This window comes from Sander vitreus, chromosome 9 (genome assembly GCF_031162955.1).
Source record: "Sander vitreus isolate 19-12246 chromosome 9, sanVit1, whole genome shotgun sequence".
Taxonomy (NCBI): Eukaryota; Metazoa; Chordata; class Actinopteri; order Perciformes; family Percidae; genus Sander; species Sander vitreus.
Genome location: NC_135863.1, coordinates 6,194,941 through 6,205,613, shown reverse-complemented (window position 1 = coordinate 6,205,613; position 10,673 = coordinate 6,194,941).

Sequence of the window (10,673 nt, the reverse complement as noted above, 5' to 3'; positions counted from 1 at the left end):
TTATATTTTACAGGGCATAAGCAGGGGATCAGTCATAGTTCTCATTTGTGTGCTTTTGTAGGAAGAGAACAACTCGTCCAGGCACAAAAACTAATGGATGACATTACAGATTTGACAAGAATGAACATTAACACAAGGAAGTAGGAAATAAATTACAGAATTACTTATTTTAAATCTCTCTCATCTGTGCTAAAAAATGTCTTATCTGGAAATGAATCGCCAACTATTTTCATAATGATTTAAGTGATTTATCGCACAAACATGTAAAATATTCTCTGATTTCAACTCCTCAATAGTGAGGATTTGCTGCTTTCGCCTGTTTCTTTGTTGTTTGAATATCTTATATCGAATAACTTTTTGGTTTTTTGTTGGTCGGACAAAACAAGACATTTGAAGACTTTATCTTAGGCTCTAAATAGACCAAAAACTACTTAACCAAGGATATATTTGTTAGTTGCAGCCGTTTTCCAGCGTTTCTTGAGCAGTTTTAGTGAATGTTTTGTTACTTTTTTTTGTTGGTCGGATAAAACAAGGCATTTGAAGATGTCACCTTGGGCTCTGGGAACATATTATCATCTATTTTCTGACATTTTATATTCTAAATGATAAATCAATAGTGAAGTTGAAGCCCATTTCTTATATATTTTACCCAAACAGTTTGCATTGCATGTTAACTGATCTATTTCTCTTATGGTTGCATCATAGCTAATCTAAGAGTGAACTCATTTTAACCACTTAAAACAGTCAGAGATGTTATTTCTGCAGCATTGTTTCGGAGTCATTTAAGAAGCCTGAGACAATGTCCTATTGTCATTGTCCATTATTATTATTATTATTATTATTATTATTATTATTATTATTATTATTATTATTATTATTATTATTATTATTATTATTATTATCATCAGTATTATTATTATTATAGTTTCCCATTGTTTTGAGTGTTTTTGAGTTATACCCTAAAGTTTAAAATGCCCGTTGAAGCAGCAGTGTTGTTCAATTTCTTAGGCTTCAAGAACCAGTGTTTGCAGCTGTGGCTCACCAGGCATCTTTCCTATGTCACAGAGCTCCTGGTATTTCTCTGTCTCAACAAAAAGTCTCTCCTCATCAATTGTGACAGCTATAAGAGCACCAAAGAAGATTAACTGACAAGGTGGAAGTCAAGCAAGGATATTGTAGCTAGAGTGTGCAATGTTTCTGAGATAATGTAGCCTTTCATGGGGACTGTGGTGGGACAGCATGGGAAGCTGTTGGGCTGCACATTATATGGTGGCAGTATATTTTGTACTTGTATGTTGATAATGGACAAAATAACAGTTTGGCAGAAACCATAGGTAACCATGCAGTTGTTAAACAACCTGGCAGGACTGTAGCAAGGTGTTTCACACTGCACCGTAGGGTCAGTGTGTGTGTGTGTGTGTGTGTGTGTGTGGGTGTGTGCGTGTGTGTGTATAGCTGAGTCTTTCACACTTGTCCAATGTGTCACACAGTGTGACCCAGTGTTTCTGTTGAATCTGCAAGGTTTGTGTGTGTGCTGTGTGTGTGTGTGTGTGTGTGTGTGTGTGTGTGTGTGTGTGTGTGTGTGTGTGTGTGTGTGTGTGTGTGTGTGTGTGTGTGTGCAGTTGTATGTTCCTCCATGTTATCTCCATGTTTCCTGCTTGCTCAGTTTAAATCTGCTGGGAACTGGCTTAGGACAAGGGCTCTCTTTCGACCGACCCCATTTTAGAGAAGTCAAGTCATCATGTGCAGCTAAGGAGGGCATATTATTCTGTTGTCAGGATATACTGTATGTGGATATGGGTGAAGCTCCAAAAGAGCTGAAAGACAGTATTTCAAAAAAAGTGAGTAATCTATTTTCTCACACCCTGTTACCACAGAGAAAACTAAATTAAATTCCAGGTTATTGTTGCGGTGCAAATGTATTATATATACAGCAAACAATAGCTGTTTGAGAAGTCAGTCCTTTGTAGAATACAGCTCTCCACTTTTAGATTTAATTTCTTTTTTTTCCACAAAACACTTTAAGTTTGAGAGCTCTTCTGCAAAAACTTAATAACTTAAATTGAATTATAAAATTGTGGGCAGAGTCAATATTTACACTTTTTTCTTTATTAAAGGAAGTTGAAGTGGAAATGAAACATAATGAAAGAATAAGGCATCTCTTGAGTGTCCTGGGATTAAAACATTGCCATAGTCCATAGGACATTTTAGCTGTCAGGATGCCCACTTCAAATGCTTCAAATTATGTAAAAAGTCAGTACTACTTCTGATGATGTGAATTGTTGGCTGTCCCAAAAAAAAAGTACCAAGTCCGAACTGATCCAGTAATTCCTGGAAAAGGGATTTACAGTAAAAAGTGACAAAGTCCCTGGATACAGGAGGAGACGGGTCTGCCTGCATCCTGTGCTGGTTGGTCCACGTGTTGCCGTGGGCAACCCAGTCGCCTCTTAATGACACAAAGGCCCGGGCAGCATCTGGTCTGAGATCTTAGAGGACTTTGAGTACGTCAAGAAGTTTCAATGTGAGTGAGAGGGAGACAGTGAGCGACCCTAAGGCCTCTGTTAGAGTCTTTAAGATCCTCTCATCCGTCTCAGACTCATAGCTTTTATCATGGCATCAATTTGAACCTATTGAGTCTATTAAAAAAGGCAGAGTTATTGTAGCAAAAATAACCACAGCTTCCATTATTGAAAGAGCACCGTCGAGAAAAAAATAAAGGCAGAAATGCAAAGACATTTAATTGCACGGCTCATGTGAATAGAATTAGCATCCTCAGTTTTCTTTATCATTTCGGGATAATTGTGACTCAAGAGGAACTTTAAAAAAAGCAGGAGAGCAGGGTGAACAGAGAGACTTAAAGGCGGATAAGAAGAATGGGTTGAGAGCAGGAGAGTAATCTCTCTAAATCGACAGCATCTGCCTCCTGTCCTGCTCTGTCTGTCTCGGCTCAGCTGTCATTGGCTATCAGACGGGAAGAGACTGAGAGATGGCTTGTTTCCGTGTACGCTTGGGTTCACTGCTCTTTGGCATTTTATCATTTCAATAAGACAGCTTTTTCCTCTGTAACAGCCATCTATCCATGTCATATGTTTAGGTTCCTTAAAGGAGAAGTCTGGCATTTTTATATCCCATGATATCCCATGACAAGACCTAAACAAACATTACAACATTGTATTTCAAAACTTTCTGACTTAAGCAGCCTGCCTGTGGCTCTCAGTTCCTGGTGCATTAGTTCCTACTGAAAACATACATCTTTATAAATAGCAGTGGTGAAAGAAGTACTCAGATCTTTTACTTTAGTAAACGTTTTGCATTCAAAACTTTACTTAAGTAAAAGTACAAAAGTAACCCATAATAATACATTTATTAGTTGATGTATATAGAATATTAATAACCTAAATCTGCAATGTACCTACAGCTGTCAAAATACATGTAGTGGAGTAAAAGTATAAAGTAACATAAACTGGTAACACTATGCACTAAGTATAGGGTTACAAGTACCTCAAAATTGTACTTAAGTGCACCCGAGCAAATGCACACCACTGAAGTGGCTCACAAATATATAGTTTAATTTTTCCAAATGGCTAGATAATTTACTAAAACAGCTGCAGTTTGTAGCAAACGTTACTCATTCGGGACTATTTTCAGCTACAGATTTGGTGCACTAGTGATTTTGTTTCTGACAGCAGGCTGGTGTCCGTGGGATCAACTCAAAATTAACTGCAGTGTGTGTGTGTGTGTGTGTGTGTGTGTGTGTGTGTGTGTGTGTGTGTGTGTGTGTGTGTTTGTGTTAATTAAGAAGAATGTCACCCAGTGCAACCATGTGGCTCACTATTGTGTTTGTAATAGTTTTTGGACAAAAATAGGAGATCTATGGGACAGAGGAATAAGATATATCAGGCTTTGGATACACAGAAAAAACACTTGATGGGATTTGTTGACGATAAAAAAAATATACAGAATATCACCAGACATATCCTTTAATGCAACAGTGACTTTAATTTGTGTAGAGTATGGCTGTAAATTATGGCTCAGAGGAAGGAAATTATATCCCACCATTTCTTTAGTAGCAGTCAGTAATGAATGCTTTGGCAGCAAGGAGAGTCAGCATTACAACAAACCATTTAAAACTACTTACTTTTCCCTAAAAAAAGAAGAAATGCCTCAAACTACCAAAACTGTAGTAATAGACCCTTTTCCTGGTATACATTTTGTCTTATCATAACCGGAAACACTCAAGTGTGACTAATAACATTAATAATGGAACAGAGCCATCATTAATGAAGTTATTAGTCCCACTAGTGCTTTTGACAAGTCAGTGTTTTAATGTCAAAAGGGTTTCAATTTGTATATCAGAGAGAAGCAGATAATGCTTTATGATGATACATGGCATTTTAATTTCTTGGCACCATGCACCGGACTTTGCCTTTGTTTGTAAGCGTAAAACATCAGCAACTGTCCCATAGAGCTCTGTACAGCCATTGATTTATTACTAGGATATTACAAACACTATTATAGCAAGTATACTGTAAAGTCATGTATAAGTGAGACACGACAAGAACAAGCCTTATTTTCTCTCAGTAAACAGTTTTGTATAATGCTCCATTCAATGATTTTCTTCCATTCATGAATTCATCTCTTGCATGAGATGTGGTGTGGTAATTTAGTTTGACAGTGTTTTTTCCTTACATTTGAGAGCAAAGTCCCCCGGCTCACTGTAGTCACCGATGTGTGGAGAATGTTAATAGACCACTCCACAACACGTGAGACCTCAGACCTGTGTGTGTGTGTGTGTGTGTGTGTGTGTGTGTGTGTGTGTGTGTGTGTGTGTGTGTGTGGCATACTGTGTCGCTGTAGAGTGTGAGCGTCACTCCATGCGTGTGTCTGAGTGTGTAGAGCTGCATGTGACTTTATGAACTTCTTGTGTGTGTGTGTGTGTGTGTGTGTGTGTGTGTGTGTGTGTGTGTGTGTGTGTGTGTGTGTGTGTGTGTGTGACAGGGAGAGAGAGAAAGAGAGAGAGAGACTGGATTGATTGCTGACTATGAATTTTCTAGTCAACACTGCCGTTTCCTCCTTTTGAAAATCTTTTCCTTCGATCACTTTACTCGTGTGTGTGTGTGTGTGTGCGTGCGTGTGTGTGTGTGCGTTTGTGTGTGCTTAATGCATCATTGACTTTCTCTTTCTCTCCACTCTTTCTTGCCGTCTCTGTCTGTTTCTTCTTGTTGACTTTCTCTCTCTCTCTCTCTCTCTCTCTCTCTCTCTCTCTCTCTCTCTCTTTGTAGCATGCAGGGTACTGTATATCATATGTAGGTCAGCTCCCACAGGTCTTATGGGCTCTATAGCTGTCTATTGGACTGCCTGTACTGTATGGCAACTGTAGCATGGGAGCCTGTTCTGCAACCTTAAAGGACAATTCCGGCGCAAAACGAACCTGGGGGTTATTAACAGATGTGTACCCACTCTGTCGCTCTCTAGAACATGTTTTCATGCTAATCGAATGAGTTTTTAGCTTGCAAGACGCTAGCGCGGACCGCCGATTAGCTTACAACGCTAGTATTCGGGGCACAGGGAACGTAAAAACAAATCGCTATTTCTACCACTAAAAAGGCTCAAAATATCACCAAACTTCAACATCAGCATAATGAGGGTCCCAAAATGTCAACTGAAGCATTGAGAACTTTGTAAGTGTACAGACAGTTTATTGAAAAGAGATTATGACACTCGCGTTCATGTTTAGCTACATGCCGCCGCCGTCTTGGAAACCAGTCATGACTTACAGCTGGCGATGCAAACTAAAATCAAAAGCAATTTGCTCAATATATCTGAAATAATCGCACTCTGCATAACTTGTCTAGTGTACTTACTCAGTGGATAACTGTCCATCTGGTTCGGGTCGCCGAAAAAGTGTCAAGTGCAGCCCTGTTTATCAGAGAGGGGAAATCTTCAGACTGTACAAAACACTGCGTCTCTTGGGCATCTCTCAGTGGGCACACTCCTGTTCGGTGGTCATAGCTTCACAATGTCCGCAGGTACACCACCAGTTTCCCAAAGTACGAGGCTGTGTTGCGGCATTGACTACCGGTAGCTCTCTCTCGTAGCCCTTTCACGGAGCTCCTGCAGCTCTCCGTTCAATAAACTGTCTGTAAACTTACAATGTTCTCAATGCTTCGGTTGACATTTTGGGACCCTCATTATACTACCGTTGAAGTTTGGTGATATTTTTAGCCTTTTTAGTGGTATAAATAGCGATTTGTTTTTACGTTCCCTGTGCCCCAAATACTAGCGTACTAGAGTGGGTACACATCTGTTAATAACCCCTAGGTTCATTTTGAGCCGGAATTGTGAAAACATGCAGTCTGCAGGGATTATTAGCAATTCAACTGTGCCTGTTGACATGTGCACCTACTGCACAGTAGATTCTGATAGTTTTCATTTAACAGGAAAAAGAACAAGCATAACAATATTTTTCTTATTCTTTTATATTTCATTAATCATTTTACAATGCCTCAGATTAATCTTGTGACCCATTTGAGGGGTCCCAACCTCCAGGTTGGGAACCACTGATATAGAATATTTTGATATTAGCAGAGACATGCACATGTAGTGAATTTTCTGTTGTTATTTGCTGTTGTCAGCTGAGAAATCCTGGTGCAGTATTATAATTTGCACAGTGACACTGAATGGGATGGTATAGAGAGTGGCATAGACATGGATTATGTATGCATGAACAACCATATAGATGGATGTGTGAGGATACATGTTGTCTTGAATAGAATGAGAGCTTTAATCAGAAATATATTTTCCACAAAAGCGTCATGCTTGAAGGCTTACCAAATGTCAAAACACTGCACAGGAGTGTACTAATACTATGAGACAGAATTGTACAACTCTGGAAGTTTATTATAATAACAATCATTTTATGTTTTATCATTTTATCTATCTGAACACGACCTCAGCCTGCTTATATCTTCAGAACAAAGGAACAAACTGTGCTTAAGATGATACACCTATACATGTTATCCCTTACTGGCATATTATAAATCTTAAATTACCACAGATAATAACAGATAAGTGTAAACCATCAGAGAGAAGAAGACAGAGAAACAGATAGAGATAGAGGGGTGGGGGAGTGACACATAGCAAGTAGCATAGCACATAGCAAGTAAAGACTGTGTGCAGTCCCACACTGCATATGTGGCAATGACGTATTGTTCCTTTTTGTATACGAGAATTTTTGCAAATCAAGTGTCAAGATTCAGAGTTAAAGTTAAATGTTCCGGCAGTAACAAAAAAACGTCTTTCCTCATCAGCGTGAAATAGTGTTCTACTAGGACAATACATGATTTCTATTCCTTTTCAAAGCGATTTGAATCGTGACAGTGAAGTGCCACGGTGCCCAGGTATGTGGGAGTGAAGTTTCTCACCCTTGACTGACTGGCCTGAATTTGCCTTGTGATGCCCACGTCGCCATGGCAATGGCATCATGTTAACAACAATTTCCGGAGCGCCTTTGTGTCGTGACTAGTGGGCTTAACACCAGTGTGTTGTCATGGAGCTGCCTCCTCACTCTGACTCTTCTCCCACTGTCTGTCTCTCTGTCCAGACAGGGAAGGTATCTGAGGTCTGTTGGTACTGATGATCAGTGGTGGAGACTGGTGCTGAAAAGATTATTCTGGGTTAGGGTTAGAATATGGTTCCAATGGAGATGTTGATGATGATGCATCACCTCTCCAACTTCACAGCATCCATCTGAATCAGACAGGTGGTGTAGCTGTGAATGCCTTTTAAATGAATCAGTGTTTTTTACATACTAGAGGTGTGAAGATGCAGTGCAGTGTGCCATATTAACCAAATAATAGTTTCAAAAAAGTCTACATCTTGTCATGTGCAGAACATTTTGTAGTTCCACCCACACTGATTTGTGTTGCTTATTAGCTTAACCATGCTAGTTAGGTGAGCCCAGCCCAGCCCATATATCTAGTAGCATCAGTGACTACATTTACATGCACATAATATTCCGGTTTTTGCCCTTATTATATGGGGTGGCTCTGGCTCAGTGGTAGAGCGGTTGCTTGCCAATCAGAAGGTTGGTGGTTTGATCCCTGCAGTCCCATGTCGAAGTGTCCTTGGGCAAGATGCTGAACCCTGAGTTGCCCCCAAATGCTGGGGACTGGTGTACTTGTTGGACTGTGCGAACACAGCCTCCCTCTTTCATTCCTTCTACCAGCTTGTGTGCGCATATCCAAAATCCTTTTGATATCCAAGTCTTTAATAATGGTTTGTGTACAGCAACCATAGCAACGCACAGAGCTGACCATAAACTGGCCATAAACTGGCTATAAACTGCGGCAAAACCCCTGATTGAGACGTATATTCCAAATGCACTCTATACATGTCCAAAGAATGCCTTTAAACCCAAATAATACCTGAATATCTGGTGTCGGTATGTGTCGCGCGTCAACTTGTCAGGATACACCATTGTCCTATTTATTTTCTTTCTTTCTTTTCTAGTACTTTTACAGACATGTTTGCCTTTATTTGATAGTGATGGTTGAGAGATGACAGAAAATATGTGGAGAGATGAAAGATGACATGAAACAAAGGTCCCCGACTGGAGTCCAGATGTTGTGATTAAATGGTCAGCATCTTAAAGATTTTTTTTGGGCATGTATTTGACAGGACAGCTGAAGACATGAAAGGGGAAAGAGAAGAGGGAATGACATGCAGCGAAGGGCAGCAGGTTGGAGTTTAACCCCCGTCCACTGCATCGAGGAGTAAACCTCTATATATGTGCGCCCGCTCTACCAACTGAGCTATCCTGGTGCCCGATGGCCAGCATCTTAAACCCCTAAGCCACCAGGACACCCCCCTAATTGTCCTCCACATTGTCCTCTTGTCTTACTGTACTTTGTACTTCTGTCTGTATGAAACATTAAGGACCAATTCCAATTTCACCCCTTGACCCTACCACTGCGTTTTGGAGTGCCATTAACCTTTGACGAAATCATGCAAAAAAAGCTTTAGACTTACATATTTTACCACACATACTGTATTAGACACACTACATTTCCATTCAGTCCACAGAATTAGAAAATGTTATGCAGTGGGTGTTGAAAAGATGTCCTTTCCAAGTCCATTTTCTTCTACTGAGGGACTGGTTCAGCAGTGCTGCATAAAGCTTGTCAAAGTGTTGCTCTTAGCCAGAGCTTTTTAATTAGCGTTTTATGGTAATTTTGGGCAATTGAGTCCTCGGTAACCATGGCAACTGCTCACAGTGCAATTTCCACGGACTGTTAAGGAAAGCTTTAGGGATACAACTTACTAAAGGGTGTTTATGCAAATGGGGTCTGTCCTGCAGTGTGAGAAAAATGTTCAAAAACCCTGCAACCTAGCGGGTACAGTTTGTGTTAGGAGAGACTTTGCAGTCACAGATTTGATTCCTGCAGCAGACGGTGTGCGTCAGTGTTAAAGTGACCTTAAGCAAGACAGTAAACCTGACCCGCCTGTGTACGGACAAGAGCATAACTGAAAGATATCAATCAGAGGTGAAAAGCCACAGCATATTATCTGTTTTCACTTATAAAAAGGGCAGAAAAGGGATGAAGAAGAAGGGAGGAGGGGATAAAGGGGTGACAGAGGCAGCAGCAGGTGATAGATGGAGCGAACGCATGAATAGAGATCCAGACAGTCATGCACAGCTATCATCTGGCAGTAAAAAAGAGAGATTGACTCCTGGCCAGAGCGAGAGAGCGAGAGAGAGAGAGGGATGACAGAAAGATAGAGAGGTTGTTCCAAATAGCAGCAGGTCTCACAGTGTGTACAGGGACAGTTCTTCAGGTGAAGGTGAACCGTTCTCTTGCAATCAGGACGCTATGTGCTCCGTATTCATCACATTGTAAGGGAAGAAAACTGGACTTAAAGTCACACATATGGGGGCTAAATATAAATCGCAGGTTACTCATTTGTTTTAGGGTTAAGCTTTGATTTTAGGATTAAAGTTAAGATCATGACTAGGTTAAATTTAGGGTAAGGGTCCATAAACAGTTCCCCACCCAACTCGGTAGTTCCCCTCAGAGCTACAGAGCTTTATAACGTCAGCTCATTTTGGGGGTTACTTTTACAGTCCACAACTTTGCTGTTTTGGTTCGCTCTCATCGCTTTTATCAATATCATTTACAGACACAGCAGGCAGCTGTTTTCAGCAAAAAAACGTTCAAAAAACTATCTGTACTGCTACAAGCCAAGCACCAAATGGTAGACAGATAGTTAGCAACTAGCTGTTGAAGATATTTATATATATATATTATTATATACATTTAGCAGCTAAAGAACCATATTTCCCTCAGGAGACCAAAACAGAGCTAAAAGAGATTGAATATTGAACTTAATCTGTTGGGTGGCCAGAAACACAACGTTATCTTAATGCTAATGTTGTTCTGTGTCTGCTAGATTGGAAAATACACATTTGTCTGCTGGCATTATGTCAATGTTGTTTGTTGCTCCACTGCCCTCAAGTGGCCCCCCAAAAATAGCAATACTTAGTGACCTCTTGACACAGGTTGAACAAGGGGGTTGAATACTTTTTAAGGCCTGTAGAAGTGAAACTAAAAGAGGAAAGATGAGTCAAAAGTCAGGTTGGAAACTCACTGGTTCAAACCACATGTGCTATCGGG